The sequence below is a fragment of the Uranotaenia lowii genome, chromosome 1, assembly GCF_029784155.1.
Source record: "Uranotaenia lowii strain MFRU-FL chromosome 1, ASM2978415v1, whole genome shotgun sequence".
Classification (NCBI taxonomy): Eukaryota; Metazoa; Arthropoda; class Insecta; order Diptera; family Culicidae; genus Uranotaenia; species Uranotaenia lowii.
This window is the reverse complement of record NC_073691.1, coordinates 1,266,658-1,291,657: the sequence shown is the minus strand read 5'-3', so window position 1 is coordinate 1,291,657 and position 25,000 is coordinate 1,266,658. Positions and strand designations below refer to the sequence as shown.

At 38.7% G+C, this 25,000-nt stretch overlaps 1 protein-coding gene across 1 annotated transcript in view; it reads right to left on the bottom strand.

Moving 5' to 3' along the window:
- The window catches only part of LOC129740321 (myc protein), a 231,306-nt gene extending 206,623 nt beyond the window's left edge, over window positions 1-24,683 (bottom strand). The window contains exon 1 of the mRNA XM_055731965.1: window positions 24,032-24,683. The gene's annotated coding sequence lies outside the window, so the exon portion shown is untranslated. The remainder of the gene's footprint in view (window positions 1-24,031) is intronic.
- Between the last annotated feature and the right edge of the window lie 317 nt (window positions 24,684-25,000).

Below are 25,000 nucleotides of genomic sequence, written 5' to 3'. Positions count from 1 at the left end.
TGGTCAGCCGCGGCCGCGGACAGGCAGCAAATTCTCACCCTCCAGCGAGCAAGTATGCATCCGCCGCTTAGCTTTCTCAAAAAATACAAGTAAAAAAAGAAGAAGTGGAAGAAAAAACGGGAAAAGACCGCGGCGCAATTGGTTCGTAATTGTTGCGTTATTGTTACCCAATCAGTCCTTCCGCCGAAACCCTTTCTTCGCGAGTAGGTATTTCCCGGTTTTGTTACCCCTTGCTGGGTTCTCGTTTGTCCGGTTCGGCTCGCGAATTTTGAATACGTATACGTACCTTCATGTATCGGAAACATAGTCCGCGCTTTATTTATCCTCGAAGACACCGGGCAATCACCGGAGGTTGAACAAGTTTCCGATCCGCGCGATATGTTTGTAATCCGTCATAAACATTTGCTCTTCTGGCAAAATTCCTTCGGGAATGTGCTCACCCTTCGCTCGTTGTTATTTTTTCTTGTGTTAGCTAGCAAGAAGAAACACCGAAAACCGGAATTGGACAATTGTTGCTTTTTTGGGATGGGGGGAAACGATGTCCTTGCCAGCCAGCCAGACAGACAGGAAGCGAAATCCGAAGATCTCTCCTCTTTGTTCGCGTAGAATCTGTTTGCCGAGGCGATTCTGGCCGGTCACCAATCTTTGCAATCTCATCTGTACACATACACACAGCCTGGATCCAAAGAGATGGAGACGGACAAATTTGCACGTTAAATTAGGCGAAAAGTTTTATGTCGCAGATTGTGGCGATTCGAAAGATTAATGAACCATTACCTACTGACTGGGTGTTTGTCTCTTGAAAGGGGAAAATTCTCAGTGTTTACTTAACGAGCAGGTTTTACCATATCTCGATTCGATTCTGTTAATGAATTATCCGGAATAGCTTTTTTTATTGTTTGTTTTACAAATTCTTGGAACATATAACTGTCTCATATTTTCAGTTGAAAATGCGAACCGAAGACACTAACGTGTTTATACTAGTTACAATCGCGTTGAGAGTCCCCTCTTTTTCGTTCGTCCCTTCGTTCAATTGCCAAAGGGTTCATCCAATCCCATTCATAACGACCGAAATCTTTGTTTCCGTTTTCGATTCTTCAAGTCCCTCCTAGCCCAGTCTGCAGAATGGAAGAATGGAACCACGGAACCGAGGATCCGCAAGTTCATCCCGCGTTCTCTGCGGATGATTTCTTCCTTCAAGGACAAACTCATAGGTATGAGTTGAATGCCGAAGAAGAAAAAAAAACACAACCTCTTTTCAATCTGGAGTGTCCTATCATCGTGTGTTTTTTTTCTCCCTACATTTAGTTCATAACTCTACACTACATCGTCATTGAAATTTCTTAACAAAATTTTCGATACACTCTCTGTATGATGAATATATACCATAGGTCTATAGACAGGGGTACTTGAGCCGCCAAGAGTGGCTCAAGTATCGTAATTGGTTACAATCGAGGGGCTTTTCAAGTGGTTCTTCGATTAGCTAGCTCATTGGTGGCCATACACGTACACGGTCTACTTTAGTAAAACATCTCGTGTCAATGATGGCTTAAAAATTTCAAGAAACTTTCTTAATATGTAGAAATTACCTACGATTATAGACAATAAATGGCTTAAGTAGCTTAGTTATAGCAAGGTTATAGCTCCATCAGTAGCCCACCTTAAAGTGGTGATCTTCAATGGCTGATCTTCTTACAACCTTGCGCCTGTATTTTCAGACTCCAACAACTCAAACAGAAACCTTTCGTTGACTTCTTTTGATTGTTGTAGAATCCGGTTCGAAGGACCCCCTTTGAAAGATTGTTCATTATTAGTCATAAATGTCCTCCATAATTGTATCTCTAGCCTATTTTACACCAGAGTTTAAGACCCTTAAAATAGGTCTTCATCGAAATCTTGTCGTTAACTTTGAAGCGTTGAATCGGGCTCGAAGGACCACTTTTGTGGTCACACTTATTTTTGATGGCGTTCGAAGTTGAGACATGAGTGAAATTCCAACTTCCATTGGATCAAACCTGAATTCGGCTCTAAGGAACGCTCATTCGTATTTCGGAGAGAATTAAAATTAGGATTGATTAGGTCATACGTAGGAACAGAGTTGCTAGTAATTTTTCATTCTTCAGTTTCCAAATTTTTCCCGGTTTCCCCTAAATTGTTTTAAAATGAAACAAACGCGAAATCAAACAAGACTTTGGAGAGGCTACGAACAAAATTGGTTTGAAGAAAATACAGGAAGCGCTTTGGCGTGGAAAAAAACAACTCTCCCAACCCAACTGTGTCTTATAGGAAGAACTTTCAATAGAAAACTTCTAGCTATGTAGCTGCGGGAGGGTCTGTGGTGAGGAAAGGTCGAAGAAGCTAACGATCTCAATGTCGTTGATATTTCCTATAGGTTCCTATACCTAGTCACTCTGTCTGTGCTTCCATTTTTGTTCGCGGAACTTGGTGGTTTGGTGGGGAATCACCCCACCACCATCACAGAAAATAGTCTTCCACGGGAAGGAAAAGCAACAGAGCGCACTCGTTCGTTCGTTCGTTCGCTCGCCAGGACTATTGTTGGGATTTATTTTTCCGGATACCTGATCCGACGCAGTGGTTCTCAGTTTACTAGTCAATTCATAACAATACTTTTCGACCGTCCGTATGTAGCAGTTCTAATTTCAATTTCAAATCCAAAGGAACGATAAACGAAATTTCCTTCGCCGGTTTATATAAAACTATTGAATTTATAAAAATTGAAATTCTGAATCGTGATCTACTAACTCTAACCCAGCAGTTTGGTGCTTGTGAAAATCAGATCTCACCATAACACTATTTAAGTGTAGTAGGTCTAAAAGCTATACAAGCATGCGGAAGTGATGACTACTTAAAGTAGAGCAACGAAAAACTCCAGGCCGAATCTTCAATCTCTCTTTAATCTCTTACTTGAAGGTAACTCTAATACAGAGTCCATTACGTGGAGCATTTCGTCAACTACTCTCATTAACGGTTCAGCTTTTTTAACTCTTATTATAATTTCTGATTTGATTTTACGACTTTTGACAACGTTATTTTTAAACCTTGTGTAACCACACTTTTGACATCTGGGACGCAGCAGTCAGAAGAAATGTCTTCGTTTTTACTGTCATTTTAACTCACTACTAGTTCTTGCAGGTTTGTTTGGAAAATTATTACCAAATAGGCCGGAAACTAATTCGAGATGCGATCAACAAACGAAATAACCAAATTTGAAAAAAGAAGATCTAACATTACTGCCTTGTGGAACTACAATTTTGATACTTTTTATAGGGCCTCTGGTACAATCCATCAATATTAGCTAACTGCGTTTGATAGAATTTGACATTGTTCAGTGTTGGAAGCACTTTGGTATGGGGAAAGGAGAGAAACTTTCGGCTTGCTCGACGACATATTTTCATTGGCTCACGGCTTCTTTTGGCTCTGGCCTAACGTCCTGCCAATGGCTCTACGCTTCGACGACCTTCCAGTACGCAGTGGTGGCCCGACTTAACGACCTTTGTTTCCCGGCTGGCAGCCTTCCAGTGCGTCTCGATTGAACAACCTCTCTTTTAGTTTTGGTCCAACTCCCTTTCCAGGCTATGGGTCAGATGAACTTCCAATGGTTCGACTATTTTGCAGTAGTGGCTTCTGATCCGGCCCGACTAACTCGAAAGCTTGAATTGATCTGACCTGGGAGGGTTTAGTGGCTCGATGGTTTTCCATGGTTCTAGTCCGACGAACTTCAATTAGTATGCTGACTCAACGTCTCCTATTTGTCTACGGCTCGAAGACCTCCCAATGGCTCTGACCCGACGACATGGTAATGTTCAAACGATCAACGATTCCACGATGTTCAAATGGCTCTTGGCGTGATAGAAAACACCTAGCTATGGCTTGACGACCTCACAATAGCTCCTAGTCCAATGACCTCTCTGGTTCCAGTCCAGTAAACTTACAATGGCTCAACTGGTTTCCCGGCCGTTCGATCTTTTAAGAGCTATCTTTACGATGACCTTTCAGTGGATTCTGATCCGTCGAACTTTACCTAACTCAGACCATAAGACCTTCTAGTGCCTCTATCCCTACACAGACCTTCACGAGCATCCGACGCAACGGGTCTTCAGATACGTTGTTACTGTAGTACATACGAATTAAATAAGCTTGATTAATTTTTCTACCCACAAATCAACTCGATGATTATGAGCTTCGACCTCTAGTTCTAAACACTAAAGTGTTACTTTTTATTATCCGAAGCCAGGAACCATTGGAAGGCCGTCGAGTCAGGAACTAGAGACACTGGGAAATGGTCGGGCTAAAGCCAATGGGATACGGACTCAGGTATGGTCGTTGATCCAGAGTCATTTTGAGGAAATCGATCCAGAACCAGGTGGAAGTTATCGAATCAGGACTCCTGGACTTCAGGAGTCATTGGATTTTTATCGAGCTGAGATTCCAATTTAAAGTCATCGGACCGGAACCCTGAATAACCGTCGAGCCGGTGCCACTGGGAGATCGTCGAACTGAAGCAACGGAAGGTTGTCGGGTTTGAACTACTAGAAGGTCGTCGGGCCCCAACCATTGGGAGATCGTCGGGCCTGACCCAGGTAAAGTTCGACGGATCAGAAGCCACTGAATGGTTACCAGGCCGGGAAACTAGTGGACCGTAGCTATAGAAGGTCGTCGATTTGTAGCTATAACTCAGTAGAACGCGACCCTTACGAAGGAAGCTGCGGGGATAAGAGGGGGAAGAGTGTTCACGCTGCGGAATACTCTAGGATAGTAACTTCACGTCGTTGGCGGATGAGTCATTCGAGTCGGTGTAGGATGGGAATCATTAGAGTAGTCCTTGACGTGTTCTGTGACAGGCGCGTGCTCTTGATTCGGCACACGGACGGACAAAGAAGAGAGGGCCTCGACTCGAAACAAGCGGAGCCAACGAGGAGAGGTCTCTGGTCTCTAGTAGTGGACTCAAACAGAAACGCAGCACACGAGAGTTGTGATAATCAAGCGAGCCTCGAGTTACGAGTAAAGGCCAGACCTCAAGTCGTCAAAGGAGAGATTTATTTTTATTTACATAGTATTCCGTCTTACGACATAACTTGACGAACATAATTCCTAAAATTCACTCGGTCCATGGCAACCGTTCTCCAATTTCTCGGGCATCCCACGTTCGCCAGATCACGCTCCACTTGGTCTAACCACCTCGCTCGTTGCGCCCCTGCTCGTCTTGTTCCTACCGGATTCGTGGCGAACACCTGTTTTGCAGGACAGTCATCCGGCATTCTCGCAACATGTCCCGCCCAGCGTATCCGGCCAGCCTTCACCACCTTCTGGATACTGGGTTCGCCGTAGAGTCGCGCGAGCTCGTGGTTCATCCTTCGCCTCCACATTCCGTTCTCCTGTACGCCGCCAAAGATGGTTCTTAACACTCGTCGCTCGAATACTCCGAGTGTACGCAGGTCCTCCTCGAGCAATATCCATGTCTCGTGCCCGTAGAGAACAACCGGTCTAATAAGCGTCGTATACAGGTTACACTTCGTGCGAGGGCTAAGTCTTCTCGACCGCAGTTGCTTGTGGAGTCCATAGTAGGCACGACTTCCGCTGATAATTCGCCTCCGGATCTCACGGCTGGTGTCATTGTCTGCGGTCACCAGTGAGCCGAGATAGACAAAGTTTTCGACTATCTCCAGCTCGTCGCCGTCGATCGTGACCTTGTTATTACTGGACAAGCGGGTTCGGTCGGTCTCGGATCCACAGGCCAGCATGTACTTCGTCTTGGACGTATTGATCATCAACCCAATCCTTCCTGCTTCGCGTTTCAGTTTGCGGTAGATCTCCTCCACCGCCGCAGATGATCTGCCGACTATATCAATGTCATCGGCAAAGCAGATAAGTTGACTGGATCTGTTGAAAATCGTGCCCCGCGTTTCGCCCACCGCTCGTCGAATAACACCTTCTAGCGCCACGTTGAACATCATGCAGGATAGACCATCACCTTGTCGAAGCCCCCTGCGCGATTCGAATGAACTCGACAATTCACCCGAAATCCGCACACAGCACTGCGTTCCATCCATCGTCGCCTTGATCAGTCTGATCAGCTTCCCGGAAAAGCCGTTGAAAGGAGAGATCATTAGTCTAGAATTGTAATAAGAGGCAGGGTATATATGCTAAAGTTTGACTTGAAACCGAGGTTTGGCGATGAGTTCAAAAGCGCGGGCTTGATCTCCCATCACGGATATAGCCTTAGTTGCAGGTCCAGATGGAAATTATGGCCAAAGGCCCCAGCTGGACTTTATGGCGTAGGAGTACATAATATCTAGAGTAGACCAACTGCACCAAGGACCCAGAGTAGCTTACTGGGGGGACGCGGTAGCTCGCCGTGCATTGGAGTGCTATCCGTAAAAAGGATTTAACACCTGGGTGATCAACTAATAAAAAAAGACTCCGACCTAGGGTGAAGACTATGTAGCGTAAACTCCACAAGTCTACCTCGTGCTAACAAATTATAAAAACAGAAACGATAGATTAATCCTAACAAAATGATCTTAGTTGTTCCATTTTGCGAATAAATATTTTCCGATCTTGGGAACCACCGAGTGTCTTCCAGATGTTGCCCCAGAACTCTCCCGGAGTCAGTACTACCTTTAATTTTTGTGCATTTATTTTACTGCAGGGCACCACACCGACTTGGTTGGGGTCGCTCCCTCCACTAGACGAGTCGTACATATCTCACAAAACAGAAAAAGAAAATATTCTTTCCACCAGAAAGAGAGAAACTCCAAATCGTAGCAACCAACCATCCAGGAGGCAAATCCCAAACCTGAACTCTATCTGCTTGTGAAAAAACGCAAGCGAAGAGGAATCTGGGGGGAAACAAACCTATCACCAACAGACGCGACTTGTGCTGCTGCTGTCATAATGACATTTACATTGTGTTTCCGCTCTTTTTCCGCGACCAACGCGCCCCGTAAGCTACCCTGATGGGGACTTTTCTTCGTCGTATGCATTTTTTCTCCACCGACCGGAAGAAAACAACTGCAACTGGGTGGTGGTTGAATGGAAAATAAACCATTGCAAAAAGGGAAATGGATCGATGAGACTGATGAAGCCGCGAGGATAAGCAGGAATCGACGCGCCGCAGCCAGCAAGAAAATATAATTATGATTGCCGATTCATATCAACTTAGGTGAGCGACTCCATTCTCATCATCAAGAAGAAATCCGGGGACAAATAAAGGATTCATCCAAGTAGGCGCACCAGTTTTTCAGTTCCTTTCGTCATTCGTTCCGCCCCTAATTATCAATGAATAGCTGAATGAAACAGGAATCGTCTCTGACGATGGCTTCAGTCAAGCGACGATTTTCCGTTTCGCGAAATCCTAGCAGCCTGCTGGCGGAAGTGGAAAAGTAACGGCGGAGGGTCGTGACCTCGGCCGTTTTTTTTTCTCATCCAGCCGAAGAAGAAGAGCAAGCTGGCAATCTTCGATGTCACATCATTTTCCTCCGAAGTCGTCAACAAAAAGATCTTGTCAGCCGCGTCAGTGCTGGAGAAATACACATAGAGTCAGAGAAGTTGGGAGTTTTCGATTGCAAATTTATAATTGGCGAACCCTTGCTGATGTTCATCCATTGCTTGTAGGATGTGTGTTGTCTAGATGTGTAAGGCACTTCTCCCCTTCAGATCCTACGTAGGTTCCTTCGAAGACGTAGCTTATCGTCTTCTGCTGGGAGGAGTGATCCCATTGTCGAGATATGATTGAAATGTTTGCCGTTTGACGAGAAACGAGAGGTCTCCTTTCAGACAGTGGGCTGGACTCGTCACAGGGAGACGGGTATCAAATAATTTGTAAAACGAATTACTCGCTGCGGAGGAAATCGATGACTTCAAGATAAGCTAGACTAGATAGGGAGTTATTTAACTGTGAACATAATCGAAAATCCGACTCTTTAGACTACTGTAAGACTCCTGCCTTTTAACAAGGCTGTTTGTTTAAATAATGAAATTTCACAATTTTGAAAATTTAGAAAACTTAACTAATCGATAGTCAATAATTTGACGATTGGTAGGAAAAATCTGGTTTCTTCATGCCGTTTAGTCTTTTCGCTATTGAAAAATGCTCAACTTTTCAATTCACATATGTATGCTTGAAGTAATTCAATTTTAATGAATTTCTCTTCACAAAAACAGACAGACATCATTTTTGAAAGATATCTCACAATACCACCAAGTCCGAAAATCTAATCAAATCGAGTCAGCTTGAATCCATTAAGGCTAGTGAGCTTTAAAACATTTATTTAAGAATAAGCATTACGGATTCATCAGGCTTCCTTTTGGTTTTAAGAATAATCCTGATTTTTTTCAGGGAACGATGGCCGTTTTCCTTCAATACTGAAGTTATTCTTTCCAAAAGATCAATAACAATTGTTCTCAGGGTTACTGGCTCTGCAAAAAATTGACCTCTTCGGGGCTGTTGATGGGGTAAAACAATTTCAAGTCGTCGGCATACGCAAGTTTAGGTGCATCGAGAAGCAACAGCATGGCGTTGAAGCAGATCAGAAATATCATGGGTCCTAGGTGGGTCCCTTGAGGCACTCCAGAAGGGACAGAGAATTGATTGGAGAATGATTCACCTGTTCGTACAATGAGTTTCCGTCCTAAAAGGTAGCTACGTAACCATTCCAGTAAAGAGCGGTGGTATCATTATCGACAACGATGTGATGGAAGACAATACTCTAATGTAGGGCGTTACTAGCTACATTAGTTAACTGCTCCAAGGATACTGAGCCAGAATCAATAGTACTAAGGAATTTGTCAACGAAGAGATTACAAGTATCACGGTCCGAACTTGCTGACTTGTCATCCAAAACCATGAAAGACGGTAAGCCGGATTCTTTTTGTTGGTCCTTGATTATTTGCGTCTGATTTTAAAATCACGCTGTTTCCGAATAAGGTAACCCTGGTAGTAACGCGTGCATACTTTTTTATAAGCATAAAAAGTTCGCAATATTGCTGTTTGACGTAAAGAGACTTGGGGTCTCATGTAGTAGCTGTGGGCTTCGTTCTTGAGGGCTTTCATTTGTCTTAACTCTTCCGTGACCCAGGGAGCACTTATAGTACCGTCCATAATTGTATAGAAATTGGAAGCACGCGCACTGTCACTTCGACTTTGAACTTCCATAACTTTTTACTCTGATGATAATTTTGGATCAAATTTTTTGCGTTAGGTAGATCAACTATCAAACTATTATATCACAAAATTTGAGCTTTCTGGAGTTTGTGTGACCTGAGATACAGTAATTCTACGAAATCGGACTTTTTTTACTTTTCTCATTTAAACTGCAATATCTCTGAAACAACGCTACATTTTTTATTGAAATTTTGCAAAGTGATTGTTGAAACATGAAGCTAGGCATGTCTGAAATTTTTGAAAAGTTCTATCGATGAGATCAAAAGTTACACGAGGTGCAATATTTCAGGCATGAACCTAGAAATGCGATTTCTATAGAATTTTGGACGATAGTTGATCTATCTAACGCAAAAAATTTGATCAAAAAATATCATCAGAGTAAAATGTTATGAAATTTGTCTCCGAAGCTTCGCCTACAGACAAATTAATGTCCCATTTCTTTTCGAACGAAGTGATAAAAACAACACCCCAAATAAAAGATGCAGTTTAAGATGCGCAGCTGTTGGAAAAAATATGAAATGAAGGGACGGTTCGACTTAGAGTGCGGGATTCGGCCACCGTATTTTGTGCCACCGTAGATTTGTGTATTGAAAGAGTCACCCACTGCTAGTCCCATGCATCCTTTTATTTGGATTCTGCATAGTGACTGAACAAAGTTATTATTAGGAACCTGTAACGTTTTGGATGATTGTATTTGAAATTGAATGGATTTAAGCATTTTGGACTAAGTGATTAAAGGGGCAGGGCCGTAGGAAGAACTGACTCATGGGGGGGTTTTGGTGACTGATTTTTACCTGTGACCTTTTTGCCCAACAATTCACGAATACAAAAAAAAACAAATTATGTATGTAACTATATGATTATTCATTTTTTAATATTTTGAAATTTAAAGTTTTCTTATTAAAGCGTAACTTTAGAAAATTGTTATCAAGCCTAAAAGGTGAGCTAAATTCACTTTCTTAGATGGTTAATATCTTTGAATTTGTTTAAGAGTCTGGTAGATTAAACTTAGTTGATTGGGGCATAAAATAAGCTTTTTTTAAGAGAGTTTTTCTGTTCTTGAAAAAAAAAACTTATTCTATATTCAAATGAAACAAGCCCAATATTCCAAACTATTTTACAAATTCAAATATTTTAACCTTTGATGAAAATAAATCAAATTTTCAAAAAAAAAAGTGAGAGATAAAAATCATCAGATTTTTGGATAATTTTTTTTTATGCAAACTTGAACTAAATTAATGATTTTAGTACGTAATTTGGCTTTAAAAAGAACTGCAATATTTACACATTTTGAACCAAGTACGAGATATCTCGTTTTTTCGCTAGCCGCTAGTATGCTCCATTAAAAAGCATAATTCAAACGTTATGAATCTAATAATACAACCTCATTCTATAGAATTTAACTCAACACTTCCTGTTTGGATGTCCTTAACCCTTCATTTCATGATTTTTTATTTTTTCTTGAAAAAATTCTCAATAGTGCGCAATGATGAATACATGAAGGGAAAAATAAGGAAAAAATATTATTTTAACATAATTCGGTTATTTAGCAAAAAATATTAATTGTTGCATATTTGCAACAACATGAAACGGTTACACCTTTTTTTCTTCACACTTGACAACTGGAAATAAATGCTTATTCCTAATTTCTTTTGCACTAATCATAGTTTTCGCACAGGAACTTCGCAAATCTAGATTTCTGGACACCGGAAAGTTAAGAATTTATCTGGGAGTAGTTATGTATGTTGGTTTTCCACCATGGGTGCACGGATTCACCGCAGTTTCTGCCTAAGTATGTGCTCACATACATTCTTGGACCGACCCCATGGCTTCGTATGTAGGTATATTTTGGAAGAACGAGTCAATTAGGTTACTTAGAGGTATTCCGGCATCCGTGCATATACCTGGCCAGCTGGCAGCTGGTTAAACATTCAAATAATCAGTTATAAGAGGAAACACATCTTACCTGTCGGCTTCTTATGGGATTCGAACCCAAAAGTTGTCTCGCCGATACCGGGAATCGAACCCAGCCTGGCACATCGGAACCAGACTCGCACCAGCTTATCCACTAGACTACAAAGACTCTCGAGAAATTAGCTAGGAGTAGTTATGCGATAATATACCACCTACTGAGGAAATTATTTCTTACGTTTGCTTGAAGGTGCTAAAAAAACGAACACACACATATAGGATCTCAGTGAAACTTCATGTTTCTTTGAAGAGATCTAATTTACTTAACTCTAAGGCGTACATCTTTCAAGGATTTTATGGCTAGCATCTTACCACCAGACCACGGAAAGAGCACTATATGTGTCGTGATCGGAATTCGATCTCATGGACTCTGGCTTAGATGGCTGGAACGCTATCCTCTAGGCCACGACCGGCGGCAAAATGGAAAGCTTCTTACCTATACAACTTTTCTGAACATAACCTTGAACAAATCAACACATATCAATTCCGAAAACGTATTTAAATTGGTTCTGATAAAGATTCTTAATCTTAAATCATACCATAACTATATGCCAGTTTTAATAAACAAACTTGATATTGAAGAGCAAAGTCTCAATTTAGTTTTGAAGGAATGATCCATTACAAATTACATTAAACTATTAAATATCATTTGTTGGCAAAATTAAAAGAACAATAAAGATTTCTTCGGAATGAGCATTAGAATTTGGAACATGATTCTAAAATTAGAATTCAAACTTGAAATCAGTTTAAGAATAAAAAAGAAATAAAAATAAAACTAAATTCGAGAACAAAAAGTTTCAATTTAAAATCAACTTCCAGAGCTTCCAGGAAAAGGTTAAATAGTATAAATAAAGAGCATTTTTCGTCGATTGATAATAAGAAACGGCTCATACTTTAGTAAAAAATAATGAGCATTGTAATTTTCAATCAAATCATTCCTTCATCTCAAAGAAAAAAAAAGCAAAACAATACTTCAAACCTCGGTTATCGAATGTTGGCAGATAGTACTGAATTTTCAAGTGGAAAAATAAAAAAGCGTATTCGTTGTTTGTTTTTAGATTTTTAAACTCTCTGGATAAAGCCCCGTACTTGAGTTTGAATCACGTTGAATAATATAGAACTTTTGAAAATTGGTGTATGCTTATTTTGCAAGTTGTGAAGGCATCCGACATTTTTTTTATTCAAAATATGTATTTGTTATACCAATGGGCCGGGGAAAAAAATCAAAATAATGTGTTTAACATACGCTGAATTACAAATCCCAAATAATTATTCGGACCCGTCCTAGTTTAAAGTTTGATAAATTTTGAACTTTTTATAGTATTTTTCTAGTTTTGATAACGGTTTAGAGCAAAACTTTTATTTTTTTCACCTCGGGGGCCCTCTTTATTCAGGGGGGGGGGGGCAATTTTTCTCATCCTCCCCCCCTCTTAATACGGCCTGAACATGATAATAAATCATTTATAACGAAAACATTGTCATCGGGAAACAAATACACTGTTTAACGATGCAAGTTTCGAAAACACACTATGGAACCCATATAACTACCTAGGGTACTACCGTTGCATGGTGTTGCATATTTGCAACAGTTATTGAAAACCCATTATATCAGAGAAAAAACAAAAAAAAAATCTCAAATTTTGTTTATTATGTAAATTACTTTAGTGGGAATACGAAAATATTTTTTTTGAGTCGAAAAAAAAATCTCAATATGAATTACACTAGGCCAAAAATTTGAAAAATTAGGCTTTTTCCACATTCCATATTTTTCAGATTCAAGTGGGTTTTTTTGGTTCCTATGAACACTAAAAATATTTTTTTTTAATTGAACGTGATCTTGAAATTATAAATATTATTCCCATCGAAAAAAAAATTTACTTTTTAGCTAAATGTGAAGTTTAGAACAGTTTTAATTAATTGTTGCATATTTGTAACTTTATGAAACGAAGGGTTAATGTATTTGTAATGTTAAACAATACACTTGAAAATATAGAATTTTGTGAAGAATTCTATGACAAAAAACCACGAAATTCGGCATTCTATATCACAGAAACTCCTATACTTAATTTTACAAATTTAGAATTTTCAGTTACGGCAAATGTTGTATTCAGTTTTGTCGAATAATGTTTGACACTCAAATTCAGTTTATTCGAGTTATACATACTTCAAAGTGTAGCACACTGTTGGCAGGCGAGAAAACCAGATATCGCGTATTTGATCCGTAATGTGTTAAGGTCACGATCTCTTGAGTTCTTCAACAATTTATGTTCATTGTAAAATTTATTTATAAATTAAACCTTTTTCTGAATTTTGAATCTACATTCTGAATCTGAATTCTGATCCTGAATTAAAAAATTGCGCTTTTCAATTTTCCTTACGATTTCTGAAATGTACAAAAAATACCATTTCCGAATCTTATTCCAGATCAAAATTTTATGAGCCAAGTTTTAGAGCCCTCTCATGAATCTATTATCTAAATTCTGAATATTTATAATTGTGTGTTTGTAATCTGTATTGTGAATCAGAATTAAAATATAAATTTACAAAGATCTGAATCTGAATTTTCAACTGTGGGATTGGCATTTCAAAGCTTTAAATTTCCTAATTTTGTGTAGGAATTAAGTTTAAGAACTTCGAATTTGAATATAATACAAAATTTCTCTTTTCAGGATTTCAAAGCAGCTTTTCATTTCTAATTTCTAATGATTATACAAACCGAAAATCAAGAATACTGAACTGGATACAGAGTCCGAAATACAAAAATAGGAATACAATTTTGGTTTTTGGGAATTATGGAATCAGAACCTCCGAAATAAGTTTAATTTAATTCAAAATTCAATATTCAGACCTGATCTCGAAGAACAAGTGAGAAAATTGTGAAAAAGTGTAGCAGAATTTTGAAGTTGGGATGGATTTTTGAGGTTTTGACGATAGTTTTTAGTCTACATTGTTACTCTTCATTAACCTTTCTCTATTATCGTCATTTGGATCTGAATTTAAAATTTTGAGTGTAGAGTAGAAAACCTCGCTTGTTGTTTTGGATCATCATGGGGAGGTTAAACCCCCAAAACCCCCCACCCCCTCCCCCCCGTTCTACGGCCATGTAAAGGGGGATATGAGTTGTCAATCAAGCATAAGTGAACTTAACTCAACTTAACTGGATTTTGAATTAACAAGTGTGAAATACATATTCTTCATATTCTTCATCAACATTTTTGGTAAGATCTTCGTTGAGAAACGAATGAATCCGTCTTCCGAAAGGGCATTATAAATCTGAGTCTGAAACCTAGTTTCCCGATATAGTAAACTCAGCTGAAAGTGTACTCCCAAAGAATGCAGTTCTATTTATACAATTTTCATCAGTTTCGTAGCTTAAAATGGAAGCCGTAATTGCCTAGCGCGCTAGCTATGTCGCCACTCAACCGGTAATCACGTGTCAACGGATGGTTTACACGGGAGGAAAGTGATTGAGCCGAACACCGGAACCAGCATAATGCCCCAGTTGGACGGGTTCCTAGTCTCAGGGCAGCACGGCAACAGACCGGTCCATGTGCCGCTTTCTTCGGAATCCTTCCAACTTGCAGTTGGATTTGGATAAGGCGAAGTAGTACCTAGTAGTAAAGACAGGGACCAGGAGAAAGAGTTCCACTTTCAGGCCATCATCAGAGGCCGGAAGAGACCAAACTTTTTCAATTTTTCTTCCTCTTCCGTCAGCTTAGCTGTGCTTCCTTATTGGGTGGATGGAAAATGGAAGGGGAAAGTGGTGAGGCTGTTGCTGGAAGAGTGCGACATCGTCATGTGTCACGTTTCGCGACATTTTCCGCAGTCTGTGTCGCATTGAATGCCGTCGAGTTGGCTGTGGAGTTGAGAAATCCGGACTGCCTATCGAGACTCCGAGTCGGTCCCAGTATGCCATCGCCATCTTCGCCAGTTTGGTTGCTTCGATTTGGCAGGCCCTCTTTGATCTAGGACGAAATCTCACACTACAAGAATTTAAAATTAAAAACTTCTCCTCGTCCCGAATAACGATGTTTTGATTTGTTCGATAGACTTACCTAGAGAGGACTCAAAATAAAATAACAGAACAAAAAAGATCTTATTTGCAAGCATATCCCTCACAATTTTTCCATTTACCCGAAGAGAGAGAAAAAATTAGGAAACTACTTCATGCACACTTTTTGTGTGATGTACCTATGGATGTTTTAGTGCTTTTTGATTAGAATTTATGCGTCCGTTGCACCCCGAAAGCGAGCGAGCGATCGTAAAATTAATTTAATCCTGTGGCACACACAAAGAAAAAGAGAGACATGAAATGTATCAATAAAGTTTTGGCCATATCGTCTCAGGACGAAAAAAAAAGTTTTCCCCTCACGCATCCCTACGAAGTAACTAAGTACAGACATATTTTGACGAGGATCGGACCGTCAAGGACAATGCCAACGATACCCTAAACAGTTCGACAGTAAAATTTGTCACTGAAATTGATGTTGGTATTATGCAACATAATTAAAGCGGTAGTTTTTATTGTATCCCGGAAATTTCCAGCTTGGGAGGCATCGTCGTCGTCAGCCAGCTTTAATCCGGTTGGAAAACTTTCTGACGATCTCATAATTTGTTCGAACATTACGCGCCACTTTTATTGACAAACTCTTCGGGTGCGTGCGTGTCTGTGTTTATAACCCACAAAAATCCTGCCTAATCCTTCGGGTGAACAAATCTTATAATAACTAGGTTGAACAATGAAGTTATGAGGGATCATGTTCGTTAAAACCTCATAATTGTCAGCTTCTTCGGTGGTTTTCTGTATTTATCGAGTTTTGATTTTATAATTTATCTACATCTATACCTAATTGAGAGTAAATTATAGGTTTCGATAACAGGTATCTTTATACTGTCTAAAAACTTCCTAAGAATTTTTCTGAGCTTTTCCTAAATCTAAAAATTATGAAAATTTTAGAATTTTACATATTTGTAAACTTTATGAAATTTGGTTATCGAAAAAAAAAGTTTTTTTGTAAATTTGCATGGCAAACCGTTCAGGAAAGACATTTTTTCACTTAAAATTGCGTCCAGATGCATCAAATACTTCTCATAAAAGAGGAATGTAATTCAACAAAAAAAAAATCGTACTTGACGATTTTCGTTCGTTTTGAAGTTGTCCTACAAAAGCACGGTGGCTGCCTTAAGGAAGTTATTGAGGACCTCTGTTTTTCAATCTATAAACCGTTCAATAACCGAAAGTTAAAAATGAATCGAATCTAAATTCTGAATCCGAAATTCGAAATCTGAATTCAAAATTCGAAAAATATACCCTCCAAAATTTGAAAGTCGCAAAGCATACACACAAAACCAAACCCCTAATTAGATTCTCGATCACTGTCAGTTTGTTCTCGGTCACATCGAATCGCGTGTGTGTTGAAATAGGTACAAATCTGTCAAAATCAACAGGACATTTCTTCAGCCAAAAAGGCGAGAAGCTTCGGAAAAAAAAAATCCATCAGATGGTTGATTTTCCTAAATTGCATTCTGATGGCGGCGGAGAGGAAAGAAGTTTTGCCTCCTTCCTTTCTGCTTTCACAAGCATATTTAGAAGAAATTTACCTTGAAGCATTTGTATCACATGCATGGAGTTTTTGTCCGTTACAAGCCACCACACCGATATGTTCCGGTGTTGATTTGGCAAATAATTGCAGAAGAAATTGATTTCGGTCGATTATGTTTTTTTTTTTCATTTGGATAGAAAAGAAAAAGGACATAAATTTGTTTCTAAGGGAAGACGTTTGAAATTTGTAGGCATACCACAACAAGGACATTCAATCAACCTTTGCAACATGAAGATAGAGTATTAAAAATCAAATTCACTGGCGTAGGAATATGGTTTTGTGTTAGGAAAAATAGTTATCATCATATGAAATAATCAGAAAAATTTTTAAGACTAACAGGAAGCCATTAAAATAACATCTCTTAAATTTTGGCAATATTGACTATTTTATCATTTTTTGTACTTTTAAGTTTTTTTTTCATTTCTAACCTTTTAGAATTTTTTTTTGTCATTTTCTAATTTTTTTTTTTTTTTTTAATTTAATGATTAATGGCATTTCGGTGAATTATACATTCTAATAGGAAGAATTTCAAATGAAAGTAATGAAAATTATAGACGGATAGATTAGATTAGGAAGCATGAAAGGTGTTGAAAATGAGCCAAGAGCGTGATTTGAGAAAACTTCTTGCCGCACAAGACCATTTGTCCCACATCGTATTACTGTCTAGAAGAAGCAAAGTCGATAGGCTGACTTTGCATTGATCTGCATCATAATTTTTGTATTTTTGCAATCTCTGTAGTTTCTGTAAATTTTGAAATAGTTGTAATTTTTGTCCTTTAATAATTTTGTCATTTTTGACATTTTTGTAGTTCTTGCCATTTTTGTAATTTTTGTTATTTTTTGTAATTTTTGTAATTTTTGTAATTTTTGTAATTTTTGTAATTTTTGTAATTTTTGTCATTTTTGTCATTTTTGTCATTTTTGTCATTTTTTTCAATCTTGTCATTTTTTTCATTTTTGTCATTTTTGTTATTTTTGTCTTTTTTGTCATTTTTGTCATTTTTGTCATTTTGGTCATTTTTGTCATTTTTGTCATTTTTGTCATTTTTTTCATTTTTGTCATTTTTGTCATTTTTGTCATTTTTGTCATTTTTGTCATTTTTGTCATTTTTGTCATTTTTGTCATTTTTTGTCATTTTTGTCATTTTTGTCATTTTTGTCATTTTTGTCATTTTTGTCATTTTTGTCATTTTTGTCATTTTTGTCATTTTTGTCATTTTTGTCATTTTTGTCATTTTTGTCATTTTTGTCATTTTTGTCATTTTTGTCATTTTTGTCATTTTTGTCATTTTTGTCATTTTTGTCATTTTTGTCATTTTTGTCATTTTTGTCATTTTTGTCATTTTTGTCATTTTTGTCATTTTTGTCATTATTGACACTTTTGTCATTTTTGTCATTTTTTTTCAATCTTGTAATTTTTTTCATTTTTGTCATTTTTGTCATTTTAGTCATTTTTGTCATTTTTTTTTTTTCAATCTTGCCATTTTTGTCATTATTGTCATTTTTGTCATTGTTGTAATTTTTGTAATTTTTGTCAATTTTGTCATTTTTGTCATTTTTTTCATTTTTGTCATTTTTGTCATTTTTGTCATTTTTGTCATTGTTGTCATTTTTGTCATTTTTGTAATTTTTGTCATTTTTGTCATTTTTGGTCATTTTTGTAATTTTTTTGTCATTTTTGTCATTTTTGTCATTTTTGTCATTTTTGTCATTTTTGTCATTTTTGTCATTTTTGTCATTTTTGTCATTTTTGTCATTTTTGTCATTTTTTGTCATTTTTGTAATTTTTGTAATTTTTGTTATTTTTTGTCATTTTTGTCATTTTTGCGACTTTAGTCATTTTCGTCAGTTTTGGAAATTTTTAATTCGTATTAATGATTTTGTTTAAATTTTTAAACCGCTACATTTTGTTAGTCCTGTTGTATTCTTATTTCTGCTTTTTATCGTCTTAAGTTATCATTTAACCATTATAAGTTTTGTCGATCATGATCCCTATAATGATAAAAAAAAAACTTTTTAAAGTAACTTTTTTTTTTTTGCACAACCGATTCCGAGCTACAGATCGAGCGAGCCAGACGGGATCGGATTAGAAAAAGGTGGCGCTGGTGGAAAGTGGAAATTCCAAACCGTAGCTTATTAGAAACGAAAGGAGATAACCTACGAAAAAGAAAAGAAGCGGAGCAACACGAAGTAATGGGAGAGGTTCAAGAAGAAAGGACCCTTGTTCTTGTCTGGCTGCTTCTTTCGAGCAAGCAAGAAGATTGAGGACCTCGATCGAAATCCAAGCAAAATAGGAAACACCTTGAGGTCTGCGATTATAGGAAAAAAAAACTTAAAAATGTATAGGGGCCAAGAAGAAGAAGAACGAGGGATGGCGAACTGCCAAAAATTTCCGAAACTGTATCTCTGGCGATCTGCAAAGGGCTGAGATTTATTGTCTCCTCTTATTATTTTTTTTTCGTCCTTGATTCGACGATGGCTTTGGACCCTCTTTTGAGTACCGCTTGGTTATTATTATACAAGATAGAACTCTGAAAAGCATTTGGATGAGTCAGGCGACGTAAGATTTTTTTTTTCGAAACATATTAGAACGAAAAAGTGTGTCTTGGCGTAGACAGAAAGAAGGAAGTGGCAGTTATAAGCCATGATTTAGGGGCTTCCATCGGGATCGACTAGCACACACAATGGCCCGGATCCCAAGAATTGAAAAGAAGAAGGATCATCACAATATTCCTTCGCTCGGGGTCACTTTATTTGTTGGCTAGCGCAATATTACCGGTGCGTTTCTACCGGTGACGCCAATTAAGGAAATATTGTTCCACTTTTACCCGAAATCCGAAACTTGGAAACACCTTTCACTCATTAAAGCCGTGTGTGATTTACAGAGAGACAAAAACCCGAGCAAAAGAAATTGAAGGCTTTTCCGAAGGTTTGGTGTGAAAAGCTGCTGCAGCAGCAATAGAATTGCGATCGAAGCAAGCGTTGATCTTAGAGCAACGGAGAGAAAAAAGAGCCCAAAACTGACCGTTGGCTGGCGTTGTTGCGCCTTCTTTGATGAGGATCGCATTCGGCATTTCGTCGTCCGTATCGCACGTGTTAGAACCAGAAGAGCGCGCACCGGGCATAGCCTGCTGTTCTGAGATTGGTGGTACAAACCTATTTCTCCTTTTGTCGTCTGCTCAAGACACGGAAGTAATGTAATATTTTCGCTTTCTTTGTTGAGGGAAAAGAAAGATCCCGAATTTATCCCAAAAGAAAACTGGCTTTTGTTTTGCTGTCGCAACTTTGACATGGCTGTCAAAGTTTTGATTGGGCCAATTGAGTGAGAGCGGTCGCGCTTCCGGATAAACGGGATCGATCCTTTTTTGCTTCCGTTTGGCTTTCAAACCAAGGCTTACAATTCGATACGACTAATTTTCTTAGGGGGCCGGTATGAAAATCCGCATATCTATGAATTTTTTTTTTAATAATTTTTTCTGTTGAAATCAGTTTATTCGGGATCTGAGCGAAAATATACAAAATCCCAAGTTTAGTTTCTAACTTTTTCAATTTGTTTCTTAGACACATCTCGCACTTTTGAATCGAATGTTATTGTAAACACAAGGATACATACCCTGATCGTGATTCGGAAGATGACACTAATCTAGATTAAAATCCCGATTGTTGTCCGAAACCTGATCTTGACCCTGACGCTGAACTTGATCAGAAATTGATCTGGAATCACTTCCTGATCCGGAATCAGATTTTAATCCCGATCTTTTTTCCTCACTAGATCCTGATCTTGATCCGGAGTTTGATTCTAATCATGGTCGTGATTCCGATCCTGATTCGGAAATAGATGCTGATCCTGATCCTGATCCCGGTCCCGGACTCTGATCATTATCACCAGATGCTGTTTCTGATCCGGATCCAAAATCCGATTTTGATCGTGAATCTGATTTGGTACTAAATTTAACTCTTTATTCAGATTCGGAACCTGATGGATTATCGTGATTTTTCGGAAGCCCGATCTCGATCAAAATCTGACCCTCATATTTATCACAAACCAGAACCTGATTCTGATCCTCAGCCTCATTCCGATCAATCCTGTTCGTGATCTGGATCCTGGACCAGATTTGATCTTGGTATTAATTGGGAACCAGATCCTGATCCCGATTCTTCCCGATTTTAACTTCATAAAAGACTCCATAAAGGCTGAACATAAAAGATTCTGATCTTGATCTCAATCCCGATCCAAATCCTGACACCGATTCTGATCCGTACTCGATCTTGGTTCGAAATTTGACCAAGATCCTGAAACCGAGTTTTATCCTGATCCTTGTTAAAAATCAGATCCTGAACCTGATTCGGAAGCTGATTCTAGACAATCATGACCCTGATGCAGATTAGGTTGTGATCTTGTGATCGTAATTTAAACCTCATCCTGATTCCGACCCTGTTTCGGATCCAAATCTTAATTCAGACCCAGATTCTAATCGTGATCCGGACCCGGAATCAGATTTTGATCCTGGTCCTGACTCGGAACCAGATACTAATCATGATTCGGATATTGATTCTAAGGATGATTATAGATTTATTTATAGTCTCCAAAAGATACTTTTCACATAGACTAATTCAGCTTAAATTGGCTTTACCTACCTATTTTTGTACATTTGTTTTGAAAGAAAAAAATCGAAAATGCTGGCGCTCTTACTATAAGTTAAAGCAAATTTATTATCATCCTGGACGAGATTGTTAACCCGTCCCGGAATCTTATTCTAATTCCAATTCTGATGTAGATTCTAACTCTCATCCTGATCCTGATTAGGAACAAGATCTTCGTCCGGAACCTGATTGTGATCTGATCCCGATCCCTATCCTGAGTAATCCTGACCCGGCCGGAACCTGATAAGAATCCTGAGGATCAAAGTCAATTTCAGAAGAAGTTTTTTTTTACTTTGATCAACATTTCTTTTATCAAGATTCTTAGACTTTCGTTGGTTGCGTCGATTCTAAATTACAATTGAACTTCTGACTCAAGGATGGTTTGGTGAATGATTTTTTTCTATTAAATTTAAGCGTTAATGAGGCATGTATTAAAAACTGGAAACATGTGATTTGTGGAACTATCATACTCATGTTTAAGTTCTTGTACATTATTATGTTTTTTTTTAAATCATAACTTTCGAAATGGAACCCTTAGAATTTTTAAAATGGTAAACTTAGTTTGTATTTTTAAGCTTAAAGTAAATATGATTAAGAAACTTGAAGACTTCAATAAAGTTTCATTCACTCTCTTCTCTTGCAAAGTCGATTAAAATTTAAGATTTCCAATCCAATATTTTTGCGTGAAAATAAAAATCATACAATAAAACAAATTAATGATCGTATTGAAGTCTCATTTTACAACACCAAACTTTACGCTATGCACAATATTTTGTTTTCCAAATCCTTCCAAAAAGGTACGAAAAAACACATACCTTCAAAATTAGCCTAATCCTTCGATTGATGTCAATCGAACTGAAGAGATAGCTATCACTTTCGTCTTTCTGTGCGTATTTCTACCTTCCGTTGATTTTCCCTTCACTCGACAAAGGCCGCTCTGATCCATGTCAAAATAAACTGCGAAGGATGCGCAACTGCCGGCGAATTAGACAACGTGTTCCCTGACGGCTTATCGTTTTCCATAGTTAAAGTTATGTGCTGGCATAGAATTTCTCGGAGGAACCTGGATCCGACCTGGCAACAGCGAACAAATAATCAGATCAAATCTCTCCAACATCCCAACAAGGATATGGCGGATCGACCGCTTATTACTTGCGTTTCATCGAATCATGGTTGATGAAAATAGATGCAGTCAGTCAGTTGCAGATGCTATTTTCCCGCTTTCTGATGAGACACGTGCACCGCGTCAGAAAAACCCGGGTCCCAAAAGCAAAATCCTATCGATCACTGAACGAAATTCCGTTAAGATTGCCTTTTTTTTGTTCGTGTTGCAAGCCTTCACAAAAGGCGAAAAAGGAATTTTGGGTCTTGCGAGGCTGCACGCCGTCGAAGGAGAAAGTCAAACAAATGGGACTCTAATTTCTTGCACAAATAGAATAAAACTCAATAATGGAAGATGGGAGGAAAAAAAATTAGATCCCAAAATCAGATCGAATCCTGTACGTTTATGGTTACGGTGACAGGGTCCGAATGATGACAGTGATCGATTTTTTTTTCTCTTGAGTCTATGCTTAATCTTTTTTCAGCTTCTTAGAGCACAGAGCATAACTTTCGCCGTTCTTATTGTCATTCGAAAGAATGTTTCTCTGTCAAAGAGATCAGCTTTTTGGGACAGTTGGTTCCAATAAATTCTCATTGGTTTTGTAGATGAAAGAAAAGGTGATTTTTCTGAATATCCTTGAAATCTGTCCACATCCTACATCAACAATATTTTGTACAGTAAGAAAATTTAGACTGACTAGTTGGAATAATCTGGGTAGAGAGTATTGACTGCATTTTGTCGAAACTATGAGTGTGATGGTTCTTACTTTTCAGGTCAATTCCATAAAACAGGTGATTTGATAATCCCAGAGTTGTAGTTCTAAAATTTTAAGAAAACATCCTCAATAATTTCGAAATTTTTGATTATTCTATCATAATACTTTGTCCATTTTGTTTACTGGCAACAGATTCAGTATTTTTAGCTAAGCGCCCTTAACATGGGTACTTTTTTGTATGACGTTAAAAATATAATATCTTTTAAGGTAGCATATCATTTTTTATTTACATGTTAAAGCTGAACTCAGAATCAGCGATCGATTTCGATTTCGTTGAAACTGTCGCATTTCAAAATATAGCAAACACTACCTTGTGGAAATTTTTAACACTACTACCTGGTTTTAGATTCCCAAGACACATTGAGAGTCGAAGCAACGACATCTACAGGCAACTAAAATCATCTATTGATGAGTTGCTAAATCCACCGCCGTACTATGATTGGCGCTGGCAAACCTACAGAGACGATGTATCGTGTATTCACCTCAGTTGAGACACAAACCTACAGACAGTCATTTTCACCTTATCATTTGACACACCCCCCGGCTTCGTTGACTGCGGTGTGGTGAGGCGAAAACTCAAATTGAACCCTCTCTCATCCTCTCTGTTTACATACAAATGAAAACTGCAACCATCAATCAGCTGTTCATTGCAATTGCATCAGCCAAAACGTTTCTCTCGAATGCAATTTTCTTGCCTCGGAACACGTGCAAACCACGTTGGTTAGAAACTTTTCGTTTTTCTTCAAACTGACCTTGATTTCTTTTCGGCAGCGTTCCTCCTCGATCAATCAATCAGTGCCCATTGATGACGGCACCGTGTACGTTGGTCGCTGGACTGTCGATGGGCGACTTTGTGGCAGCAAATTCTTTCCACAGCCGCTGAAACTCCATCTGGAACGGAACTACCAACTCCGGTAGCGACGTTACGATCATGTTATCCCAATTGCACGACAGAGCCTGCATGGTCCAATTGGTGGACCCGCTCATAACTAAACCCCCCAGCGGAAGGGGCTCGGTGGCCACACCCCCTTCCCCTACACCACCAACAGCACCCACTGCTGCTAGTTTGCACTTTTCCACTTCACTTTTGCGCTTCCGGTTGCAACGCACACAACCCTGCCGCTTCGTCGAATCCGACGGCGGCTGAAGATTACACTGAGGCTTTCGGTTACCACTTCTAGCGCCTCTACCAGCAGTAGCTGGGGTGGCCGGAGCCCCCGAATCACCCGCTCCGGCTCCGGCTTCAGCTGAAGAAGCATCACAGCAATAGCCATTTTTGCGCTCCCTCTCTTCGTGATAGCACCGGTCGCACAACCAATCGGTATCGATTAGGCAAAACTTGTGATGCATCAGATAGCTGACGTTCTGCCCGTTGAAGCGCACCGGAATTCCTGTGGAAGAAAGAACAGAAAGACAATGAACAAGTGAGCTCGAAAGGCATCAGCAGCATTATTGGCAGGAAAATACACGTTTTAGTTGGGTGTGAATGGTAGCGAATAGTGTCAAAAGCTTAAATAAATCAGAAGCGATAAAACTAGCACATTAAGGACCGTACAGAAATCTAAACGGGAAAACTTCTTAATTCATTTTTTTTTTTGTCTCAACAACTATTGGACATTCTAGAATATTTGTAAGATATTACTATAAATGAACACATGCGGAGATATCTCGTACTTGGTCCCCATTGTGTAAACATACTTAATTTCGAAACATGTTGTGCA